Source organism: Larimichthys crocea, chromosome VII, assembly GCF_000972845.2.
Source record: "Larimichthys crocea isolate SSNF chromosome VII, L_crocea_2.0, whole genome shotgun sequence".
In the NCBI taxonomy this organism is placed as follows: Eukaryota; Metazoa; Chordata; class Actinopteri; family Sciaenidae; genus Larimichthys; species Larimichthys crocea.
Genome location: NC_040017.1, coordinates 17,155,991 through 17,182,732, shown reverse-complemented (window position 1 = coordinate 17,182,732; position 26,742 = coordinate 17,155,991). Strand labels below are relative to the sequence as shown.

Below are 26,742 nucleotides of genomic sequence, written 5' to 3'. Positions count from 1 at the left end.
TTAATGTAGCCGCCATGATAAGAGCTGTTCGAATTCTCAAACTGTTAAGGAAAGGAGCTTCAGTGCATCCTTTGTTATCTGCTTTAGCATAGGATACACCGGACCATCCTTTACGAAACACTTTTGCATGCTTAACTTCTTTTTTTTTTTTGAGTGTCAATTTTCTTTATTCCTCTGTCTCGTTCAAATCTCACCACTACATTTCCACCTGCCCCTCACTCTCCGTTTTTGTCACAAAGTGATCAGGAGAGACTTTTTTTGTGTGATTTTGTACTGTATTGTTTTATTGCTTTCTTAATTATGTGTGTGTGTGTATGATTAACTTAAGTGTCCTCTCTCCTGAGTGGCTGAAAGACCTCCCCCTGCAGCAAACTGGCACACCTGCAGCAAATAAAGAGCGGATTGCTACACCTGTGCATGAGAGGTGAGTAATAAAACCTTTCAGACTAGGAGGCCCTGCTCGTGGGTAGAATTGGTGCCTTTACCCTGTGTTTTTCTCTGTTTCTCTGAGGCAACTCTAGAGCCGGCTCATGAAAGCACACAATCACCGTGCCCAGAGCGCTACCAACTAACGGCAACAGCAACTCAGAACGCGCCAGGGTCGTAGCTGTGCCATCGATGTCTCACTTCACCTTGTCCCCTCTTCTCAGACAGCAACTAAGGTGGAGTACTGACTGTAAAGGGGACACCACCAGCCTGTTTGGCCAGCTTTTGGGATCCCTGTTCCCTTTTACTCTCTCTGTTAAAGACTGCGCCACCACCATCTCCCCCATTCACAGTTTTTCTCAATTGCTAAAACAATTTCTGAGACCGTGCTCCATTTTCTTTTAAAACATTAAACACAAAACCTCATCTTACAAAACCTCTCACTCCTCTTGCAAAATCAAACTTTCGCCTCAAAACAGTTTTACCTGTGCTCGAAACCAAACACTGCTCTCAAATCATAAACAAAGCGATCAAAATGATATACACTATCAAGCAAGTCAGTAAACAATTCACCAAAAAATAGAAAACATATTGTCCAAAACATAGTGTTCTGGGAGAAGTACATTTTTACTGGTTTTTTTCAATTGCTTAAACACAATTATGCAAACTAGGCTGGTTTTATCAAAAATCACAATTCACCAAACCACACACCCAAACTGCAAAATACCTCATATATCCCACAAAATGAAGCCCTGAAACCAAAGTCAAACTTTTGCACCAGAGGGCACACACTTCATTCATATTACAGATTTTTGTCTAACCAACTACACACTGTTGGGCATAATGAAAAGCACTCTCATCTTTAGTATGCTTTGCCATAATACTAACATAGTTCAAACTGTAGAGAATTCTTCAGATTGTTCACATGCACAGAAATATTTGCAGATACACACACGTGCTATTGAAATATTTATTTTTTTAATTTTATTTTTCACCTAACAAGTCAGTGCAACATATGCACAGCAGATATATTTACATTGGAGTGAACTAAATAATGCTCACAAAACAGTAAGCTAAAAAACACAATTGCAGAAAAAAAAAAATAATAAAGAGGAAAGCAAAATAATTAGACAGCATCCTACCGGAAAGCTGGGTCTGGCCACAACACCTCGTCCACATCACAGGCAATATTTTCTCCTGCCAGACATCGAGGGAAGAAACGCCTTGAGTGCCTTATCCATCCCTGAATCATACCCAAATCAATTTCATCACATGCCTCTACCATAGCCTGCACAAGAGGCATGTGCACAAAGGGCTGCTGGTCATATACAGTGGTGGTCAAAAGTTTACATACACTTGTAAAGAACATAATGTCATGGCTGTCTTGAGTTTCCAGTTATTTCTACAACTCTGATTTTTCTCTGATATAGTGATTGGAACAGATCCTTCTTTGTCACAAAAAACATTCATGAAGCTTGGTTCTTTTATGACTTTATTATGGGTAAACTGAAAATGTGACAAAATCAGCTGGGTCATAACTGTAAGTGTCTTACAGTTGCACAACACACGTAGCTGTTTTATCTTGTCATGAATTCTATCACACACACCAATAAACACTTAACACACAATATATGATTGAACATTACTACACATTTTCACAAATCCCATATCGTGCAATTTAACCTCAGCTTTGCAAAACTGTATTTTGTCAGTGGATTATATCACTTCTTATCAATGCCTCCCACATGCAGCAGTCTACGGGAAGAGCACTCCCTTATCATACAACTTGTCAACACTTGTGGTCACTCAATTTAATTCATGTCCTCTAGAGTGCAGTATCACTGTCATAAATATGGAGAATTGTAGACATGTATTTATTATGACTATATTACTTGTGAAAAGAAACTTGTGAGTCAACAAGTTTTCTAATAGCACACCAAGAAAGTGCAACAACATAAGACATAGCGGCCAGCTAATATTACTTCTGTCTGTCTTTGAGCCTTTTCCACTCTCTCCTTTTCTCTTCCTAGCTTTCTCCATCAACGCCCCAGTCAACGCCCCCACAGTCTCTTCACTTCTGTCATCATGTCCATAGATGCTGATGAGACTTGCCGAGCTCCAGTTTTAGATCAGCTCTAGTCCCAATCAGTAATCACATGGGCCCTGGCCCTGAAAACCTCCTCTTTCTCAATGTCCAAAATGGTCATGAACACTAACTGCCCCGGTGTTGTGATGCTGACAGTGCAAGATTGTAATAGGAAAAACATCAAAACACGTGAGGACGTGCATACACATTCTTGTTATGATGTTGTGTTCAGGAATGCAGTGGGTGTGTGACTATTTTTAGCATTCATAAACTGCCTTTCCCAGAGTAGTACTTTTCCAATAGTAAAACCTTGCCAAATTCTGACGTAATTTCGACTACCGGTGGTGACTACTGAGATGACATCCGCCCACGATCAGGCAGTGCTTAACTGGCAAGTTTTTAAAGTAGGTGGGAATGCTCTAGTGTCCTCATCCACTCAGTAAATGAGTTTAAAAATAAGAAAGAATAAGAAAATTAATTTAGTTTTAACTTGTTTACTCAACTAGTTGGTGGTAAATGAAAAGAGATGAAAAGAATAGCTAATTTAAATTGAAACAAAAGCTGCATGATTTTGGTTAAAATAAGTATACAATGTAAGTTAAAAAGGGGTTAATGTTTCTAAGTGAAAGTCCTGTTGGCAGAACAGCGGTTCTTTTTTGTCTAAGGCTGCTGACTAATGAAATGGAAAGTTTGGATGATGAAATCACTCACACATGAATGATCTAATTTCCGTAGCCTTTCATCTACATCAGGGGTGTCCAAACTGTTCCACAAAGGGCCGGCGTGGCTGCAGGTTTTCCTTCCAACCAACCAAGAGCACACAGTTTGACCAATCAACACTTTGAGGACTGAGATCAGTTGATTAAATGAGTCAAGTCTGGTGTGCTGCTGTTTGGTTGGACGGAAAACCTGCAGCCACACCGGCCCTTTGTGGAACAGTTGCAGCCACACCGGCCCTTTGTGGAACAGTTTGGACATGCCTGATCTACATGGTAGATTAAATAGAAGCATTGCTCAATCTTTGGCTTGATGATGATGATAGGTTACACGATAAACAGTAGTAGTTCAAATCAGAATGCAGGTCACACTCATGTTTTTTCAGGAATGTACTAAAATGAGAAATTATTGGAATGATGTGCGGGTAGAATTGAAAACAATACTGGGATATGAACTACCAAAGTCATGTGAGATATTATACCTGTGTAACCTGACAAAGAACAATGTACAATATGAAGACGAATATCTAGTAAAAATTCTGCTGTCTGCGGCCAAGAAGGCAATCACCAGGAAATAGTGTAGAGAGGACCCTCGGAGGAGGAACTGGCTGGACACAGTTGAGGAGATAATCAATATGGAAAGATTTACGTATATATTGAGACTCCAGCAAACAAAAATGGACAGACCATAAATCTCAAATAAGAGACACCACCGAAAACTTGGACTGATGTCAGAGACATTTGAGGGTTATTATTAAGAACATGTACCCCACTGATGCTATAATGTGTTCTTTAATGTTGTTATATACCCGAAAATTAATAAAATCTGAGTAAAAAATAAAATAAAATAAACAGTAGTAGGCTACAGTATAGGGCTGTAGATTGACTCATCGTCTGGGGAGGGGAAGCACACCATTTATCTGCCGACAAAACCATCCGTAATGAAACTCTTATCTGAAGTTGAGAAGAGCATACGTAATGTGATCACAATCAAGAGTTTGTGTACTTAAATCACATAATGATGACATGTTTTGACATGACATCATATAGTAATGTAATCATTCTCTTTAGATCTTAATGGTTTTGAGATGACAGTGATAATCTGACATTTTAAAATCTATTTTTAAACCTTTTTGGTCCACACAAGAATCCCTTTGTGAGCTGACAGACATGATAGAGTGTTTATCTGTCAAGTTGTCATGGTACAAAAACATAAATCTCAAACAATAGATGATTAATCACCTGACCTGCTGGTTGTCACAAGGATATTTAAATCACAGATGAAATAACAAGTCTGACTGGTTATTTAGGTTTAGGTTTTAACCATGCTATGAGTTGTTTGTCCAATACAAAACTCTGGATATGGATATCACTATCTAGTTTGTGTTTTGTGATGATAAACAAATGTTTCCATGCTAACATGTGTAGTATATTCAGTGGTGATGCAGTTGAAGATGTTTGAAGAGAAAGTCCGCCGACACTGTCTTAGTCAAACAATGTTTATAACTCTTGTGTCATAAAGGGACAGGGAAAGAGAGAGAGACTCCTCTCCCAGGATACCCCAACAAATGGCCCTTTGATCTCTTGACCTGATCTCTTCCTCAATCTCGTAAAAGGAGATAAAAACAGGAAAAAAACACCATTTGGGACCCAAAATACTTTTCTATCTAAATTACCTCAAAGTCCAGATGGCCTTAAGATAACAGCTAGTGACAAAACAAGTATCTTGATGTAAACCATATGTATACAATAGTATCAGCATTAGTATGTATGTGCAGACACCTCACATGCTAAACTAAGATGGTGAATGGAAATCAATTTTACCTCCTAAATATCTACATAGTAATATGCAGCGTTGCGTCGCAGTGATACACGGCCGTTCTAGTCAATGTTTTAAACCCACCAGCTCTGCCGCGGACTGGTTCAGAAGTAGACAGAAATATGTGACTGTTCTATTTTTGACAGATGCCATGAGCAGCCCGCTTGTTTTTACACTTTAGAAAAATGTCTGAGATGCCTATATACACTGTCAGAATTATTTTCAAAGAGAGTGTTTATTTGTATTTCACATGGCTCATAGGTCACAATAGCTGGTTATCATGGTACAAAAACATAAATCTCAAACAAGTGATGATTATTCACTTTACCTGCAGGTTGACACAGACACATTTAAGTCACACATGAAATGATAACTTGCTAACACGTCTGACTGGTTATTTAGATGCATTTTTTTTATTTTATTTTTCACTAAAATTTTATTAATTTTAGATATATAACAACATTAAAGAACACAACACAGGGTCAGTGGGGTACATGTTATTAATATTCCTCAAATGTCTCTGACATCAGTCCCAAGTTTTCGGTGGTGTCTCTGCTTTGAGATTTATGATCTGTCCATTTTTCTCATTTCTTATCAAATTTTGTTTGCTGAAGTTTCAATATATACATAAAGAAAAATTCATCTTCATATTGTACATTTTTCCGGTTACACAGGTATAATATCTCACATGACTTAGGTAGTTCATATCCCAGTATTGTTTTCAATTCTACCCACACATCATTCCAATAATTTCTTATTTTAGTACATTCCCAAAAAACATTGAGTGTGACCTGCATTCTGCTCTCCACACCGTCTCCAGCATGTTTGTTGTGTAGTTGAAATTTTGCTCTTTCTTTTGGGAGTAATAAAGAACCTCATCATATTTTTACAACAAAAGTCTTTCCACATCCTGGAGCTGGTGGTGGTTCGCTGTACATCACATATGTTAAACCAGTCCTCTTCAGTTAATGGCATTTTACTTTCTTTTACCCATCTGTCTCTAAAATACAGTGTAGTAGTTCCTCTGCTCTTCTCTAGACCCTGGTACAGTGTTGAAACCACTCTTCCAGTAATGTTTCTATATGCATTACACAATGTTATAGTTACTTTATTCAGCTCCTGGGGAAGATCTGGTTTATCTCTTTCTCAAAGAAGTCTCTAACTTGGTAATACCTAAACTGGTCACAATCCTCCAGTCCATATTCCCTCTTCAGTTTTTGAAAGCTTTTAATTTCCCCCCTTGTCTATCCATTGTTCATAACTACTATCCATTGCCCCTGGTTTAAATTTAGAGTCACAAGTCAGCCAGCTCAAAATTTTGGTTTCACTTTCTAACTTGTATTTCCTAATCACTATGAACCAGATTTCCAGAGTGAATCTAGTAACTGGATCAAGCATATTCTTATATTTTTTAAACTTTAAATGTCCCTGTTTGCAATCATACTCTGGATATGGTATCCCTCTCTTTTTAATTCTATATCTTTCCACCTTGCAGTATATTCAGGGTCACACCAATACACCAAAGGTCGAGTCTGGGCGGCATAATAATATTCTAAGAGGTTTGGTAGGGCTAACCCACCTTTGTCCTTGGCAATCTGAAGAGTTGCGTATTTTATCATTGGTCCACGTTATCCCAGGGATACGTTACCACATATCCATCCTCTGTGTTTATTAACCAAAAAATAATAAATGAATATAAAAGCCACCACTAAGAATAATAAAAAATGTCCTTTCCCTCCTTCTTTCTATCTCTTTTACTCAGAAATTTCCGGGCCTGCTCATTAACATACTGTACTATACAGCTAGGATATGGTGATGGTTCACTTATTTTAAGATGAAACCTTATTCTCGTCTAGATCTCCCATTTCAATCAGATGTTTCCTCTGTCTTCGGCTCTCCTGAACTCCTGCAGCCTTCCTCTCGTGCGTTGCGTTAATCCGCCACACGCCCCTGGTTCCCTGACACGTTGCCATGTCCATGCCGCCTGAATCCGCTCCTCCATCGTGCGCTTCTGTCAGCCTCCTTCATTTGTACATCCATTCCCCTTTTCCTCATCTCTTTCGCTGCTTCTTGCACGTTGTAGAGCCAGGGTCCATCGGTTCAGTGGATCCTGATCCTGGTCAGGGGTGTTTAGAACCGGATGCCTTTAGCCTTGAGGGTCTTTTTAATCTCCATATACACTCTGCGTTGCTGCACCACCTCGGCCGCATAGTCGTTGTCAAAGTACAGAGGCGAGTTGCCAAGTTTAACCCGCTTTTGCCAGGCTTTCCTTAATATCATCTCCTTTGTGTCAAACCAGAGAAAGATTATGATTATGGACCGCGGAGGCGTAACGTCTTCGGCTAATGCCTCGCCGCCATTATCCCCTGCTTCACCGCTTGCCTCCATTACGATAGTCTTTTTCTGTGTTTTCAGATTTTTTCGGTCTTTCTGGCGTCCCCCCCCACTCATCCCTCGTAACTTCTATTTAAATTTGGTTTATCGTTAGTTGGAGGGCGGGGGTGTATATTTATCTCCGACTGGTAGAAGCTACAAACTACGCCGCCATTCCTCTCATCGCTCAACCGGAAGTCTGAGTCTGTTGGGCCACTACTTTGTCCCAGACTTAAATATAACCTAAATTTAACTATTTAATGGTTTGCCATGAATTTTGGTAACACGATATTCACCTTAAGATGAATTGTAATCACTTATATGTATTTGGTCAATGTTTTAAACCCCACCAGCTCTGCCGCGGTCTGGTTCAGAAGCGCAGTATTATTTTCAAAGATATGTGTGAATAAATTATGGAGATATTTCATCTCCACCTCAGTTCTTTGCCATGGAGTCGATCCTACCCAGAACTGTAGTTTTTTGTCCTCCCACATGCAAAACAGAGATGGGGATTGAAAAACTTCAATATAACATAACAGTAACATAACAATATAACAGAGTTAAAGTAACACTTGAACTAGTGTTGAATTTTCAGAGTTAATTTGACTCTAGGAAGAGTTAATATTTAACACTAGATCAAAATATTTAACACGGAAAATTGTTAATTAAGTTTTACTCTAAGAAGGAAGCAACACCCATAGTGTTATTTACGTTTGACACTAACACCTTTTTAAATGGTAATCAGAATTAACTCTTACAACTTCACTTTCCACCTAGTGTTAAACCTATTTAACACTAAGTGTTAAATGCAGTTTTCAATAAACTGCTGATTTTATTTTTGATCAGGAGTGTATAAAACCTTGAAAACTTTTCTGGATTACAATGACACAAATAAGACCAGACAATTAAAATAATAAATACTGAACAATAATATAAGATACAAACAAATAAATAGATAAATAATGTTGGAAATAAACTAATATTAATGAAAGGAGACCCAAACGTTTCATTATTTTATGATACAGACTGCATTTACAATAAATCCTGCTTCTATTTCACAATACCTTTTTTCTCCAATGACTGCTTTTCCCTGAAACGCCCACAAAGGGTCTATAAATCAGGGCAGGAGCGCAGAACGAACACATACATTAACACTTCGGAAATTGTATCATCTTCATCATCATCGTTTTTTGTACCTTACAGGAAAAATATTTTTTTATCATTCTCGTAACCAGGGTGCGTGTTTGGGCTTGAGGTTTTACGAAACATTTTAACGCCCATGTCTTGTTCTCAGTATTTTGTGCAGCTGTAAGCTGATTCACCTTCTGACATCAGGCTCGGTTCTACCAGGTAAAAAGCATATCTGGTACCCTCAGTTTGATCTTTTGCATACTCAGCTGACATTATAAATACAAAGCATAGTGGTGGTAGGTGGTAGGCCTGAACTTTTCCTTCATAGACTATCCAAATTCAATCTATGCATAAATAAATCATATATAGAAATATCCTCTAAAATTAAATTAAAAAAAATATAGTATTTGCGGTGTACACTGTAGGAGTTTAAAGCCTGACCACCAGCAGGAGTTCAGCATAATGTGTACTCAGGCACTTTTGATGTACTTTGAAAGTGTCTCTAATTCTCCTTGGCCAAGCTTCAATAAATACTACATCATAAGACATGAGAGGCTCCTGAACACTTCCTTCGCTCCTGATTTACTTCAGCAAGTCAAGCATGTCATATAAAAATAAATCTCTATTAAGCTGAATAATTTCAGAATCACTGAATTGGTTTGATACTGTTTATTGTATAAACAAGAGATAGGGAGTGTATGTGGGAACAAAAAGAGTTTGATGTGGTGAGAGGATGGCAGAGGTGGTTTTCCTGAAGCATGGAGAGAGATCACGACTGGTCAGAAATCACAGAGAAGCCAAGTCTGAGAGGGAGAGAGTTTTTTTTTATACTACAGCAGTTAATTGGTAAATGAGGAGTCATTGATACAATGTCCATATGTATATTGTCTTTGAGAGAGACAGACATACAGTCAGCTCCTTCTTGTACAAGAACATTAAATTAAACTTAAACTTTGATATTTTGAATCCAGTCCTCTTTATTTAAAGGTTCTTCTTAAAAATTCTCGTAACATTTAGTCTACCATAAATGCCTCAAAAACTGTACTTTATGCTATGACGTTTTAGTAAATCACTACTACTTCAAATCTGTGCAATACCTGAGTCATGAAACAACAGTGTAAAGCACTTAATCTCTGCACGATTTGCATGCCCCTCTTTTTTATTTTAAGCTCTCCATTTGCAAATATTTAGTGAAGAATCTCAATATTTAGCAAATAACTATCCAGTACACCAGTAATCATTAGTCCATATCTTTGAATGGAAGAGGTGTTGCTCACAGCAAGAGCCACTGTGGTCTCGAACAACCTTTCCTGAATGAGACTTTGGTGGCACTGCAGGAGTCAGTCCACTGGTCCTGTCGTGGCTATAGACTTATGAGACCTGTCCTTTAAAGCATCCGTAGGAGGGGAACATAGGCAGGGACAGAAGCCTGTCCAGTGTCAAGCAATCCAGGGGACACAGGGACTGAAACAGAGAATGACATACAGTATACTGGGGGAGACTATCCATGGGGTGTTGAGGTACAGACTGGCTGTACCTCAACTAGTTGTTTTTCTGCAAGTTTTTGTTTGAGCATGTTTTGGACAAAAGAGAAACATCATTTGAAAAGGTTGATCACCAGACAGGTTGCCCACATCAAGGCAATGAGTTGTGAATGGTAATGATTTTGTACTGTGCCACTTTAACACACGTCAAGAGGCCTTGTTTGTACAGTCCCTGATTATCATCAATGTAGGCTTGACGTCGGAGCACAGAGATCTCGTGATGGCTGAGTCATGAAAAACCTGTCCTGACACTCAAATGTCTGATTTTCTTTCATGATAGATACTATTATCTACTATCTATCAAATCTATTGTGACATGCAGTGGCTGAGTTGCGCAAATATGCTGGAGGGGGAATTCACAGGGGCAGCTGCTGGCATAAGCGAGCAATGCAGGTGCACATTAACTTGGACTCGCTGATTACATTGTACGGTGTTAAGTTGACTGACACTGGCCCAGGGGCTGCCAACTCTCAAACAATGAGCTCTTTCATGCTCTCATGCCAAACAAAGTAGTTAAGCTAAGAACTCTTTCTCTCTCCTCTATTTCTAGGCTGGTGTTCTAGTTTAATAACAATGTAGTTTCATTGTTTTATGGATAAAATGATCCTGCAGGATCCACAGTCTGAACTATTTGGTTTTCCTTTATTTACTTTTTACATAATGTTACTGTTGTTTTCCGTTTGTCAGCCCTCAGAGAGGGTTAGTTGTGTGTGCAATTTGTTTTTTAGGGCCACACATGAAATCTTGCTTAGGGCCACTAAACACCAAAAGCAGTTTGTGTGTCCATAGGTTGCTGAGGTACAGATTGGTTCACCTCAAATGTACAACTCATGGCTTTAGTCAATCATAGTGAATAACTTTTGTTTCAGCTTGAGGATGTCTTAAATCCAAGAGTTTGTTGAAAGACCCTTGTCATCTAAGGAGACAACTTTGTAAGGTCCAGTCCAGTCAGGGTCAAGTTTCTTTCTCTGTCATCATCCATCCATACCAGACCCCCATGCTGATCAGGTTTAGACTTCACGTTTGTTGAGGTAGTAGTAGCAGTGAGTCATACACTTACAAGACTGCATTCTTCATTACCAAGTACCCCTCAAAGCTGAATGTCAAGTTCCTCAGCTCTCTCACAATTTTGCCTAAGAACAGAGCCAGAATAAAGAACGGTACAATCATCCCCTTTCCCATCCAACACACAGTTCAGGCACTCATTCCTTTTTCATTGATGTAAACCTGTGTTCTTTTGAGTTTCTTGGCCTGTGATAGTATCATCTACTTGTTCTTGTAGTGCAGGAGTTTTACTATAATATGTCTCACTTTAATTCAACTTCTATTCACAATCGGGCCCAATTTATCACCCTGTATTTCTTGTACTTTCATTTCTGATGTTTCCCAGGTTTCACCTTTGTCCTCAGGGACACTTTCAATAATGACAATACTCCTCTGTGATTGATTTTCCAAGAAGTCCATCCTTTCCATGATGTCAGTTTGTCAGTGTCATGGACGCTATCTATTTTCTCATTACCATGGAAAAGTTTATTTTCCAATATGCCAGAGTGTCATTTTGATAAAACTACGACCATTCATATTTTTCTGTCTGATACCCACTTTAGAACCAGCATGTATGCTGCTTGAGTGCAGATGAAGTGGTGCTCTAGTATTTAGATGCTGTGGTCACCTCTACTTCAGCCGGTCTCTGTGGTCATGCTGTACAGATTACTGTAGTAGGTGGGGCTGGAGCCTATCCCAGCTGACTTTGGATGAGGGGCAGGTACATCCTGTCTTTAGTTCATCACAGGGCAAACAGAAACAATGATCTACAGCCAATTTCCACACCAATTTACCCAAGCAAAAATGATTTGTATTTGCTTGGGAACCTCATGTGAATATGAGTATGTTAGAGACACTGATAAATCTTTTTATTTACAGGCATGTTAGTGTGTTAAACTATTTTCTGTACCATTCCAGCTCCTGGAAAACATCATCTTGTGGGGTGTTCGCGGTGATCAGCTATGGTCCTCGGGAGAGGTGGTGAACTGACAGGGTCACAGGCAGTGACCAGCCAGTCGCCGCACAGGCTTTTTAACGCAACATTATTTATACAATATATCACCTTTCAAAACACAGTTACAAAGTGCTATACAATAAAATAGAATAAAACAAACAACAAAATTACAACAAGAGTTTGTTTCTGTGTTTCCTGTTTTATTTTGTAGTTCCACTCTGTCTGTTCTTACTTTCTGTCTTGTTTCCCGCCTTTTTTGATTTTGCACCTGCCCTGATTTGTTCACCTGTCCCTGATTAGTCCTGTCTATTTAGTTCATGTGTTTCCTTTGTTTCCTTGTTTGTTCGTTGTTTGTTTCTCTGTTTCTCGGTGTTCTCTCTGTGTTCTCTCAGTGTTCTCATGCCTGTGTTCGTCCCTGTGTTCTTGGTCTTTGTTTTCTGGATTATTTGCTTTTTGGTTAATGTTTTTTGCCTGGTTTCCAGACGCCTTTTGGTTTATCAGTTTTTTGTGTCCTTTGTTTTTTTTTTTTTTTTTTTTTTTTTTTTATTTTTTTTTGGTCTTTTTTTTTTTTTTTTTTTTTTTTTTTTTTTTAATACTGCTCCTGCTCCTTTAGGCTTTTGGTTTAAATATAGTGAGCTTGTTCACCCTCATCTGCCTGCAATTGGGTCCTTTTCTCCAAACCCCCCACATGATTCTGCTCCTTCACTGAGAGGTGTGGGGCACCATTTTTAAAGCCTGTGGAAGTTACATATGGTTCCTTGCCCATTAAAGCATTAACACTGAACCCAACGACTGTGTGTTTGTAAAAAGTGATTGCTCATAATGACTCAGTTTTATGTTTGGATTCAGTCTCTTTTCAGAAGAAATCTGAAAACCACGTCCTGGTCAGCAATAATAACAAGTACAGTTGTCTCTCGTAATAACGCGGTCCACTTTTCGCAGACTCGCTGTTTCTGAGATTTTTTTAGTGTTATTTTGCATGCTTTTTTTTGAACAGCGTACTGTACAGTATGAACGCGCATTGTGTTCTGTGTCCTAAATTGGCTAAGGGAGAACCGCACATGTGTTCTGCGTCCTGATTAACTGAGGGAGTACTGTATAAAATGCGTGTAAAAAGGTGTATAAAAGTGTGTGGTTAGGGGTTTTACGGGCCTTAAAACATGTATAATAATTGTAAAACTTACTTTGCGGATTTCGTTTATTGCGTGTTATTTTTAGAACGTATCCCCCGCGATAAACGAGGGACCACTGTAGTTTCATTGTTTTATAGATGAAATGATCCTGCAGGATCCACAGTCTGTGAACTATTTGTTTTTCCTTTATTTACTTTTTACATAATGTTACTGTTGCTTTCCGTTTGTCAGCCCTCAGAGAGGGTTAGCTGTGTGTGCAATTTGTTTTTAGGGCCACACATGAAATCTTGCTTAGGGCCACTAAACACCAAAAGCAGTTTGTGTGTCCATAGGTTGCTGAGGTACAGATTGGTTCACCTCAAATGTACAACTCATGGCTTTAGTCAATCATAGTGAATAACTTTTGTTTCAGCTTGAGGATGTCTTAAATCCAAGAGTTTGTTGAAAGACCCTTGTCATCTAAGGAGACAACTTTGTAAGGTCCAGTCCAGTCAGGGTCAAGTTTCTTTCTCTGTCATCATCCATCCATACCAGACCCCCATGCTGATCAGGTTTAGACTTCACGTCTGTTGAGGTGGTAGTAGCAGTAAGTCATACACTTACAAGACCGCATTCTTCATTACCAAGTACCCCTCAAAGCTGAATGTCAAGCTCCTCAGCTCTCTCACAATTTTGCCTAAGAACAGAGCCAGAATAAAGAACGGTACAATCATCCCCTTTCCCATCCAACACACAGTTCAGGCACTCATTCCTTTTTAATGGATGTAAACCTGTGTTCTTTTGAGTTTCTTGGCCTGTGATAGTATCATCTACTTGTTCTTGTAGTGCAGGAGTTTTACTATAATATGTCTCACTTTAATTCAACTTCTATTCACAATCAGGCCCAATTTATCACCCTGTATTTCTTGTACTTTCATTTCTGATGTTTCCCAGGTTTCACCTTTGTCCTCAGGGACACTTTCAGTAATGACAATACTCCTCTGTGATTGATTTTCCAAGAAGTCCATCCTTTCCATGATGTCAGTTTGTCAGTGTCATGGACGCTATCTATTTTCTCATTACCATGGAAAAGTTTATTTTCCAATATGCCAGATTGTCATTTTGATAAAACTACGACCATTCATATTTTTCTGTCTGATACCCACTTTAGAACCAGCATGTATGCTGCTTGAGTGCAGATGAAGCGGTGCTCTAGTATTTAGATGCTGTGGTCACCTCTACTTCAGCCGGTCTCTGTGGTCATGCTGTGCAGAGTAGTAGGTGGGGCTGGAGCCTATCCCAGCTGACTTTGGACGAGGGGCAAATACATCCTGTCTTTAGTTCATCACAGGGCAAACAGAAACGATGATCTACAGCCAATTTCCACACCAATTTACCCAAGCAAAAATTATTTGTATTTGCTTGGGAACCTCATGTGAATATGAGTATGTTAGAGACACTGATAAATCTTTTTATTTACAGGCATGTTAGTGTGTTAAACTATTTTCTGTACCATTCCAGCTCCTGGAAAACATCATCTTGTGGGGTGGTTCCTTGCCCATTAACGCATTAACACTGAACGACTGTGTGTTTGTAAAAAGTGATTGCTCATGATGACTCAATTTTATGTTTGGATTCAGTCTCTTTTCAGAAGGAGTCTGGAAACCATGTCCTGGTCCGCACCAGCCAGCCAAAGTTTAAGAAGTCCGTGCGGAATAAGATAGTGGGGAAAAAAAACAAAAAAAACAAAAACTGCCAAAACACTCACTGTGTGTTTGTGTCTAGGTTGTGGGCTGCTCTGGTCTAAAAATGCCAGGGCCGATTTTTTTGTCCCAGTCCGCCCATGGTTATCACCTGCATCATGAACCTACCTTTAAAGTCATATAACTGGATAACTACAAGGTTATTACAGCAGTTATCATTATGATAAACACTTTCACCAGTATCATCTTAATAACTGGATTAGTTAGTCCAAAGAACTATGACTAAGCCAATTATTCTGAAACCTGCTATTGACTGGGTTATTGCCTGAAGTGCATCATCCGTCCAGCCTTGAAGTAACAAATGCGTGGACTAGTTTTTCTGCATCCGCTTGAGAGACAATGCATCTGATTTTCGCGATGTTACGTAAGTAGAAGAATGCAGTCCTCGAAATTTGTTTTATGTGGACGTTAAAGGACAAATCCTGATCAAAGACAACTCCAAGATTCTTTACAGTGGAGCTGGAGGCCAGGGTGATCCCATCTAAAGTAACTAAGTCTCTAGAAAGAGAGTTTCTGAGGTGTTTGGGTCCAATTACAAGAACTTCAGTTTTGTCTGAATTTAACATAAAAAAATTGTAGGTCATCCAACTTTTTATATCCTTAAGGCATGCTTGGAGTTTAGTTAACTGATTGGTTGCATCAGGCTTGATCGATAAATATAATTGGGTGTCGTCAGCATAACAATGAAAATTGATAGAGTGATTCCTAATAATGTTCCCTAAAGGAAGCATATATAAACTGAATAGAAGTGGTCCAAGTACAGAACCTTGTGGGACTCCATGACAAACTTTGGTCTGCATGGAGGATTCATCATTGACGTGAACAAACTGAGATCGATCTAAAAAATACGACTTAAACCAGCTTAGGGCGGTTCCTTTGATGCCAATTTGATGTTCCAGTCTCTGTAAAAGAATTTGATGGTCAATGGTGTCAAATGCAGCACTAAGATCTAACAGGACAAGTACAGAGATGAGTCCTTTGTCTGATGCCATTAGGAGGTCATTTGTAACTTTGACTAATGCGGTCTCTGTGCTATGATGCACTCTAAATCCTGACTGAAAATCCTCAAATAAACTATTGTTATGGATAAAGTCACACAGCTGATTAGCTACAGCTTTCTCAAGTATCTTAGACAGAAAGGGAAGGTTTGATATCGGTCTGTAGTTGGCTAAGACCTCTGGGTCTAGAGTGGGCTTTTTAAGAAGAGGTTTAATTACAGCTACCTTAAAGGACTGTGGTACATATCCTGATAATAAAGACAGATTAATCATATCCAATAACGAATTACTAACTACAGGTAAAACATCCTTGAGCAACCTGGTTGGGATGGAGTCTAAGAGACAGGTTGACGGCTTAGCTGCAGAAATGATTAAAGTTATTTGATGAAGGTCGATGGGAGAAAAACATGCTAAATACATATCAGGTTTTACAGCTGTTTTCAAACTTGCTGTATCAGAATGCAGATCAATGCCTGTTGAGGGCAAGAGGTGATTAATTTTGTCTCTAATAGTTATAATCTTTAAAGAAGCTCATGAAGTCATTGCTACTTAGACCTAAAGGAATAGATGGTTCAGTAGAGCTGTGATTCTCTGTTAGCCTGGCTACAGTGCTGAAGAGAAATCTGGGGTTGTCTTTATTATCCTTAATGAAGAGTAGTAGGCTGCTCTGGCATTACGGAGAGCCTTCCTGTATGTTTTGAGATTATCTTGCCAGACTAGATGAGATTCTTCCAGTTTAGTGGCACGCCATTTGCGTTCAGATTTACGTGCCTATTGCTTTAAGCATCAGCATGCACCAGACTCATTTATAACATTAAGTAATGACTTGCTATATTAATATAAATATGTTATATGAACATAAATGATACAAAGTATGATGCAAAAATCTGTGAGCATATCAGACAGACAGACAGACAGACAGACGCATTATGCTGGGTGCAAATTATGTCTTAATATTAAAACCAGCTGTTACAGATTTCCTCTCCTGGAACAGAGGGGTCATCAGTGTCATGTGTGTAGGCAGGAATTATTTCCTTTTTTAAACTGGTGGTAGTAGAGCCAGATGTTCCCAAAGCAACAAGGATGCATCATCTGTGAAAAATGTCTAGTACCCTGCTACAGTTCTTTACATTTTTTCATTATGTGTATAATAATTTGGAACAGTGTATATTTGCTATATGTTTTTGAGAGGGTATTGTGTTTTCCTGTGTTCTTAGCGGTCTCTTGTTGTGTTTTTGTTGTTTGTTTGGGTGTTCAGTTGTCGATCTGTTTTTGTCCAATCAGTGTATATTATAGATGAATGTGGGTAACCTCCCGGATTTCTGAGAAAGCGAGATTAGGAGAGAAACAGAGCGAAAAAACGTCAGAGAGTGACAGAGAGATGCTTAGTGGTTCATAAGTTCATAGAATATTGTTCATTATTTTATTTTATTGATTAAAAAGCTGAGGGTTTATGACAAAAGAAAAGACAAGTTTTGGTGTGAGTTCTGAACTGAAGCCTCGTGTGGACTGTTAGCAGACGAGTATTAGCTGTCTTAGTATTTTTTCCTACTTGGACCGAGCTTCAGGACCTTCATCAGCCGACTACTGGACAGAGGTTTTGAACCAAACCTCTAGTGTGAGTATAGACAAAATCATTATGAGGATCTGCAAATGAACTCCAACTGCGTGCCAGCAATGCATGGTACCATAAACTAAAAGCCCCAGGTATTTTCTTTATTTTATTTGCATTTTATTTGAGTCATGTTGTGTATAATGTTCCCACCTTTATTTGCATTGAATCTATGTGTGTACTAATTATTCATGTTGCTAATGGAGTACAGTAATGTGATTTGTATTGAAAGGAAGGTGGTATAAAATATGCATGGGAGTTAGCTGAACTTGGCCTCTCTCACCCGAGTGAAAATCATATGACCTAGTCAAACACCTACAAGGTTCATTTTAGTAGGCTCCTACCAATTCACCTCCCATGCTAAAATGTTTCAAATGTAATTGAGGTATGTATAACAATTCTGTATTAAATTAGAATTGAGTGGGAGGGCTACGAATGTAATGGACAAAAAAGTCAAAACATGCACGGCAGAGGATCATTCCAAACTGGTAACGATTGCTCCTTCAAACCTTTAACTGCAATTGTCATAGCGGTTTCAGAGCTCTGAGACTAGTGATGTGACTGACTTAGAGTATTTGAAAATCACCACATCTGATCTTATGATATTTACCTAAACTCAGCCCTTTTGGAAGTCAGGCTGCTGCAGATACATAAGCCATAATCAAAGGTACTCATGGAGATGCACACACAGTCTGTGCATCTGTCCCATAAGACAGACTATCCAGCGCTTGGCATTTATAACTGGGTATCAAATACTAAACATTTTAAATTCAGGCCTGGTTCATTCAGGCACTGCACTCTCATCAAACAGGGTCTGAATATAAAATGTGTGTACCTTTTTAAAAAAGTTTAACAGAGGAAGATTAACTTTATCTACTTATTGCATCCTTTGACTCAAATTAATTTTGTTGTCTATAAAAACCTCTTAAGGGGCCATCATAAGCTTCTTTCAAAAGTATGAGTGATGAGGAGTGTGTGGGCCCTGAGGGCCAGGGCCAGGGTCAGAGCCCAAGCCTGAGCCAGAGCCAGTGATGGAAGCCCCCTGAAGTGCGACTGCTGGTACCCATAGGCATGGTACTCCAGCCTGGGGATGGCAGGATGCTATTACCTAGGCCAGAAGGTACGTCAATCTATGATTGGAGCAGCAGGCACTGTGGGGCCAGCCGTGGGGCCAGGCAGGGACGAGGCAAGGGGCTGACAGCAGGCGGCATTGAGTGGCAGCTGAGAGCAGGTGGCAGACGGTGATGGTGTACAGCGACAACGGACAGCGACTATAGGATGAGGCACAAGGCAGTGAAGGCAGGACACGGGGGAGAGCTCCAGGGCAGACACCTGGGGAGTATCCCAGACAGTCATCACTGTGGCTACTACCTACTTGGAATTGGCAAAGAATGTGTGTGTGTGGTCAGTTACTGGATGTGATGGCCTTTTTAACATTGAAACTAATTGCCAACGATGACACTGTCACTATGTGGCGAGGCGGTGTATGCGAGGGGGTGTGTTGGGTGGCGACACAATACCAGAAAACGGTATTGTGGCTCGACAACGTTTTCTTGTATTGTGGGGGACCTAAACCCCAGGAATTCCACCTAGGGAGTCTAAAGGTCAACACAGGTTTGAATATTACACTAGACCAGGGGTACTCAAATACAAATCTTAAAGGGCCACAAAGATTTTTTTCAATGACTCAAAGGCCCATTTATTGAGGTTGGTCAGGCCACATGCGATATACTGTAATATTCAAAAGAAAATGTCCTTTTTATTCAAAACAAACAAAAATATGAATTGAAATAAAAATATAATTTGTGGAATCTGAGAGGGGGTTTGCTTAATTTTAGCTTTAATTTCCTCTTTTTGTTTGCCTTCAAACATTGTGTCCATCACTCCAGTCATGCATTCTCTTATTATTTTATTATTCTATAATATATTTTATTATTTATGCATCTGAAAATGGCTTCTTGTGATTACCCAAAATCCACGCACTCTAAGTGAGCACTCTGTTGCTTTTTGCTGACACAAAACCAAACCCATAGTGAAGAAATAACAGTTCGTGACGTGATCCCATTCCTGGCACAGAAATGGTGTTTGGCAAGGCTGGATTGACTGTGGATGAAACACAGATGTGCCTTGTTGCTGAGATCTGCACAGCCAGCCACGCCGTCCAAGCACGTACACCACCTGGAAGAGAAGGAGAAACACAGAAACGCACAGAAAGGGAAAAAATCAAATGGTTTTTGTGCTTTTATTCTATTTTTTTATTTAGAGTGATTACATGTTGTAATGTTTTAATAATCAGTCCTTAATACAAACACTCTCCATTTGTGGTCTTTTATTTAACATCAAACTGTGATACAACATCTCTGCTCTGCACATGCTCTGTTGACTGCCCCTGGTACTCTGATCCTTGCGCAGCATCACTTAGACCCTTTCCACTGCTATACATTACACCTTCCCTCCTTTGAGTAACCAAAGATGCATCTAGAACAAATCAAATCTGGTCAATGTCAAATAAGCAAATACTAAACAAACAAACAAACATGACTGAGCAATAATATTATTGGTATTATATAACATTTTTTCTTGTAATATAATTTTCAGTTATGGTTCTTATTTATTTAAACATCTTTGAAACAATAACATGAACCTATTATAACTAGGGCTTCTGGGTAGACTAACAGTGGCCGACATAGATACTGAGGGTTATCATAAGTCGTGACCTTGCAAAGACGGTGTTTAGGCGAGACCTCACTGTTGCACCAGTCATGCCACACAATGACCAGTCATGGTTCAAGCTGTACAGGCATTTAAAGAACTTTTAGACCACAGCTAGACACTCCTTCTCTATCTGAGCATACCTGATTTCAACATCTGTCAGGGTATGAGAACAGTAGGCAACTGATTGTTGATTGTTAATATTGGCAGTGGTATGATGTATCACATGATGTTGGTGAGTGTTCAGTTGTCCTATTGTTGAGACGGACATTAAAAGTATTCATGTTACACAGAAGAAGCGGTCCCTGTGCATTTGCCTGACCCACAACCTTTAACTAATTTAATTTAGTCAAAGTCAAAGTTAATGCTAAGAGTAACCGGCGTTACAGTATTTAAGGAGATTGTGCATGTCTCTTTTGGAAGATTTCGGGAACACTAGCACTATCGAACAGAAGGCAGTGGAAGAAATACCATTTAAACAGTGTGATGAAAGTTGTGAGCTTTCCTATCCTGTCACAGCATTCAGCAGTGAGAACACCCTTGAACCAGCCAGTTTTGGGAGTATGTCATCCAGAGTAGGTCAAATATATTTTTCCCACTCCACAATTACACACGTTAAAGCGGTTGATTCTTACACATATTCGCACACAATTTGTTACTGAATTGTTTCTGTTATTATTCCACTTCATTTCTTTTGTAAAGCACATTGTAACTCGTTTTTGAAAAGTTATTGTCACAGTAATGTTGATTTTAAAACCATTGTAGAAACCAATAATGTAATAATGTCCAATAATGTAGTAACGTCCAATAATGTAATAAAGCCAGTAATGTAATAACATAGCAATAATGTAATAACTTAGTACTAACTAAACTGATTAGACTTTTTCATCTAACACTGACCAAACACATGTAGGTCACATGACATCACTATGCTAACTACTTCACAGTAATGAATTAAATAATATTACCCCATACATGAAATTATAAATTTACATATCTAAACAAATAAACAATATTCTAAATTAATCAAATTGCCCCTTACAACCCTAATTAAGGAAAGAGAGTGCTGCATAGTACATACCCTTGATTAATGAATATGACGACTATGCCATTCTCCATATCTATTTTTGATGAGCAAACTGCACAAAAACTGCAAAATATCTTTTATTTCCAAGAAACGCATTCCTATTTATGTATTATTACATTATTGGATAATAATAACATAATAACTTATTACATTATTGGCTTGAAAACTTTATTACACTATTGGCATGTTATTACGTAATTGGCTTTATTACATTTTAAAGGGCCCAAATTATTACATTATTGACAGGTATTACATTATTTGACCTAAATTGAGAGTGGGTAATGCCGAGTCATGTTTCTCTCAGGGCTTCAATCATAAGTCATGACTCACTGAGTGGCTCCCTGTTTTGAGTAGGTTTTGCTACTTGGCAGCGTGCTATCCACTTCTGCAGGGCTTTGCCTATGCCTGGCCACCAGATGCTCTATTTGGCATGCTCACAGCACTTAACTATACCTGTGTGGTCATTGTGTGGCCACTATCTCTGTCCTCAAGCTTTTGGGGATGACAGTTGTTACGTTGTTACATGACAGTTGTCATATTGTTGTTACATGTTATGACAATGTTATTACATAATTGGCTTTATTACATTTTAAATGGCCCAAATTATTACGCTATTGATAGGTATTACATTATTGGACCTAAATTGATAGTGGGTAATTCTGAGAGTGTAAGCAGATGATGTTGTAGTAGAAAATGTGTAAAATGTTTTTACGCTTTCTTCCGGCCTTTCGTAATGCATACGCTGCAGTTCTGCAGCTGTGTTCTATTAATGTAAATAATGTGGGGGTGATGACAGTTACTGGATGTGATGGTACTGTAGGTTTATCATTTACAGTAAAACTGGGAGTTTTTTTTTTTTTAATAGTCTCAAGTCAGTTCATTCTTTTTTATTTTTTATTTTGATGTCACACATTTACATGTACATTTGTGTGTAAGGGATAAACTTCTCCTTCACATTCTGAATGCTTTTGGAGAACATGTTCTATTGTCATAACACACATGCAAGGTGATAATGTTGTCAAGGAAGAGCATTTATTTGTTTGTGTGTTTTTTTTTGTTTTGTTTTTATGCTGTGGTTGAACTCCTGTCTTGACATGCCTCAGCAGATCCTAGCTGACACGGATTTCTGCAGATCATCAACAGGAAATAAAATTAAGCTGTGGTGCATTTTATCAAAATAATAATGAATGAACATTCATTATTACTATAATGCATTCAGCTGTGAAACACATCTAAACCCATTTACCCATTTTTGCTCAGACCCCACATAAGCTAAGTATGTATGAACAGTATAATGTAGAGGTAAAAAATATATTAATTTTACAATATTACTTTTATTTACTTATTTTTTTATTTGTTATCTATTTTTCTACTTCCTATGTTTATTATAATGCACCAAAACACCAAAAAAAATTCCTTATATGCAGAAACCTACTTGCCATTAAACTGACTGATTCTGAATAACACAGCCTATTTTATCAGGACAACACATATGCAATTATGTGGTCAACAAAAATTATAATTAACGCAAAAGTTAATAGCTCTATTCAACTGTTCTAATTCACATTATGACAAGAAATACTCAACTACGTAAAGAGAATCAACTGTCCATCATTACTTTAAGTGCTGAAGGTCAGTCAATCCAAAAAACATCAAGAACTTTGAATGTATTGTCATGTGCAGTCACTAAATACATCAAATGACATGATGAAACTGGCTCTGACCCAGGAGAGGAAGACCAAGAGTAACCGCTGCTGTAGAGGAGAAGTTTTTGCAGTTACCAGTCTCTGAAATCACCAATTAACAGCACCTCAGATTAAAGCTCACATAAATCCTTCACAGTGGATGCAAAGTGTCTGAAAAGCAGCCAACTAGTGCTCAGCATATAGGAACAACTTCAAGATTGTTCCTGGTGCCTAGTGATGACCTCATGAAGCTGAATGAGGTGAAATAGCTAGCTGAATACCAAGAGTGGGCAAAAGATGGCTACTACTTGAAGAATCTAAAATATAAAACATAACTTAATCGTTTACACTTTTTTGTTTACCACATAGGCCCATATGTGTTATTTCATAGTTTTGATATCAGTGTAAAAAATGAAGAAAAACCATTAAGTGAGACGTTGTAAAAAAAATAAACAGAAGAGAGATAAGTAAGATAGCTTGAGGGTTCTGCACAGTATCTTAGCTGTTCCTAGGACTGCACACTTCTGGATAGAGACCTCAGATGTTGTACCTGGAATCTGCTGTAGCTAGGACCTTTTTTTTTTTGCTATGGGCAATGTGGGCGACCGCCCAGGGCGCAATCTATGTGAGGGCGCACGAGCGCCCTGAAAAAAAAAAGTTTTCTATACCGCTCATTTCCATGTCAAGTTAGTGGAGTGGGCGCCCTCGTTGTCACGTCAACTTACTGCTGAGAGTCATACAGGTTGTGTGTGTGTCAGAAGAGGCAAGGTGGAGTGGGGCGAGGGACAGACTGATCCCAGGCGGCAGGCCACACAACACAAACTGCTTCCAAATAAACTGTATTTCATTTCTAGAATTAACATAGACCCATATACCTACATGTAATTAATTGGGTTAAGTGAAAAATGAAAAAAATAAAATAAAATCTACGTGACCTCACGTGACTCCGGTTGATTGACGGGTGAACCAACAGTGTTGGCAAAGGTATAGTGGTTAATGATGTCGAGTCTTCATCATGGACCAAAGTAAAAAATACAAAGAAGCCATCAGGTGCCCAGTTTAGAAAATTAAGAAAAGAAGAAGAGGAGAAACGTGCAAAAGATAAAGGTATGCAGATTTCTGTGAGTGACGTGAGTGACAGCAGGCTATAGGCTATTTATTTGCCTTTTGCTAATTTGTTGCTATTAGCCACAGAAAATGACTGTATTTGGTCGTATTTAGTTTTGCTGAACTTTGACCCTTCCAGTGACAGTAGCTGAAGCAGAGATGAGTTTTTCCAAGCTGAAGCTTATTAAAACGTACTTAAGGTACACTATGTCACAGGAGCGTCTCTCTGGACTTGCCATCATCAGCATCAATTATACAGTTGCACAACAGATTTCGTATGATGATGTAATTGATGATTTTGCATCAAAGAAGGCTAGAAAAGTCAAGTTTTAGATTGCACTTCACACCTGTAGTTGTAGCCGGTTAAACAGGGTGAAAAATCTGCTACAGTCTGAACAGTCTGGAACTGTTCAGACTAGGATGAATTTAGGATGAATCTTTTTTTTTTGTAGTTATTTATTTTATTTTATTTTTTAAGCTTTCTTCAGGGATTTTTCAAACATGGTGGATCCTGTGATGAAGGATTTGTGTAATTTACATCTGTGTTTATATACTGTATTTTATTTATTTATCTTGTGTTTTGTGTGTTCTTGTTACCTTTTATATATAATAAAGTAATACAAATCTAAAACATTGTTGTGTCAGTGCAGGGGTTGGGGGTAGGTTGTTGTTGCTTTGGCTGTAGCCACTCATCCAGTTTAAGAGTCACAGCTCCCAGTGCTCTGATTACCACTGGCACTGACAAAAGAAGATGTGCGAAGTGTCATAGACTAGTGGTGTCTTCTCCTCATTTCGTTTCATTCCACTGGTTTCCCCTCCCTCTTTTGTGTCTGTCTTGTCTCCCTGGGAGTGGCCATCATCACCAGCTGCCAATCTGACTCACCTGCAACCAATCCACTACTCAACTCTAGCAGTATCCACCCCGGCTCTACATTCAGACATCTTCTTTTTGTTTCTCTTTCAGCCCTTGGTTCAAGCCTCTTGTGTTCCTTCTTCCTGATATTTCTGTCACTTGGAATTGCTACATCTATCACCACAGCCTTCTTCTGTTTGTCCACCAACACAATATCTGGTTGGTTAGCCACCACCAGATATGTCCACCTGTCAGTCTGGATCTGGAAGTTACACAAGATCTTGGCTCGTTCATTCTTAACCACCTTAGGAGGTGTCTTCCATTTTGACCTTGTAATTTCCAGCCCATACTCAGTGCAGATGTTCCTATACACTATGCCAGCTGAACTGTCTCAGGAGCATCTTTACACCTGTCTGGTGTGGTAGACACCTGCCTCTATTGATCTTGTATTGAGTGCCTGTTCTTGTGCTGCCATGGATTAGTGCTTCTGTGCTGTCTTCCAGCCTTTTTCCAGCAAAAAAAGTAGTCATCACTATGTATATAAGATTTTTTTTTACGACAGAGCAAAGTCAGAATCAACAAGGAAAACATGGAGAATGGACAGTGACAGCAAAGATTATGCAATTTGGAACAAAAAATAATAACAGTGATCTTAAGATAATGACTCGTTCATTGCACATAGCATCCACTCACATCTTTATGTGCATCACTGGGTTTTGTGTCTCTCCCTGCACTTTTCATTATTTGTTATCTTTGTAATTTCTATGTAATTTTAACTGTGCAAATATAATAAAACTAAATAAACTAAATCAGATTGTCTCATTGCCCTCCTTTCCCACGCTTATAAAATAAAATAATATAAATAAGTACAAGTAAGTACAACAAGTACAAGAGACATTTTCAATTTTCCATAACACACAACCTAATGTTTAAGAACAGCATTACTTTGTTGTAAAGCTAATTTGTATTACATCTGTAATATTTTGGAAAGTTTTGAAACTGTCCTTTGATGGTCCCACATGAAGGGAGCTTGGAGGCATAACTGAGAGGTAATTAAGTCATTCAGGCAGGCAGATTTTTGACCTCTCTTTCTTTTTTGGGGGCATTTTCAAGCTTTTAATTTGATAGAGAGATGGGGAATGACATGCGACAAAGGGCAAAGGTCGGTTTTGGACCCTGGGCCGCTGGGGCCAGGACTGAGCCTTCGTACATGGGGTTGATACTCTACCAACTGAGCTAAACAACACCCCTCTATCTCTTTTTGCTTATTTTTTTCTTTGTAACAATGCTCCTATTATGTAAGTGGAAATTAATATTGTTGTACTAATTTTCTCTTCAAAGTAAAATGTTGAACTTTTCTTGGATGTGGATATGGACGAAATAAATAATTAGAGGGTCAAACTATGGCTCCATTGAGTGGAAACCTACAAACATGAACACATAAAGATTAGGATGGGTTATATCTGAATAATCACATTATGAATCAATGAAAAGTAGTCACCACTACTTTTATGTGTTGAAGTGCTTAGCATGGAAGAAAACACAAAGCCTACAAATGCCATATTTATTCATCCATTCATCAATTTCCTATAACCTATTATCCTTATCAGAATATGCCAACTACATGACCGGGACTTGCACACCGGTCTGCTAGTTGCCCAGGATTCCCTGTTAATCTGCCACTGTAATTTGGGCGTGTGTTCTCCCTGGGTCATGTCA

The 26,742-nt window shown here is 38.8% G+C and overlaps 1 long non-coding RNA gene across 1 annotated transcript; it reads left to right on the top strand.

Moving 5' to 3' along the window:
* The first annotated feature begins 167 nt into the window (after window positions 1–167).
* LOC113746154 (uncharacterized) lies at window positions 168–12,243 on the top strand. Its single transcript, XR_003462638.1, has 3 exons — window positions 168–424; window positions 512–662; window positions 12,058–12,243. It is a non-coding gene; the product is annotated as an uncharacterized LOC113746154 (long non-coding RNA).
* Window positions 12,244–26,742: the final 14,499 nt, after the last annotated feature.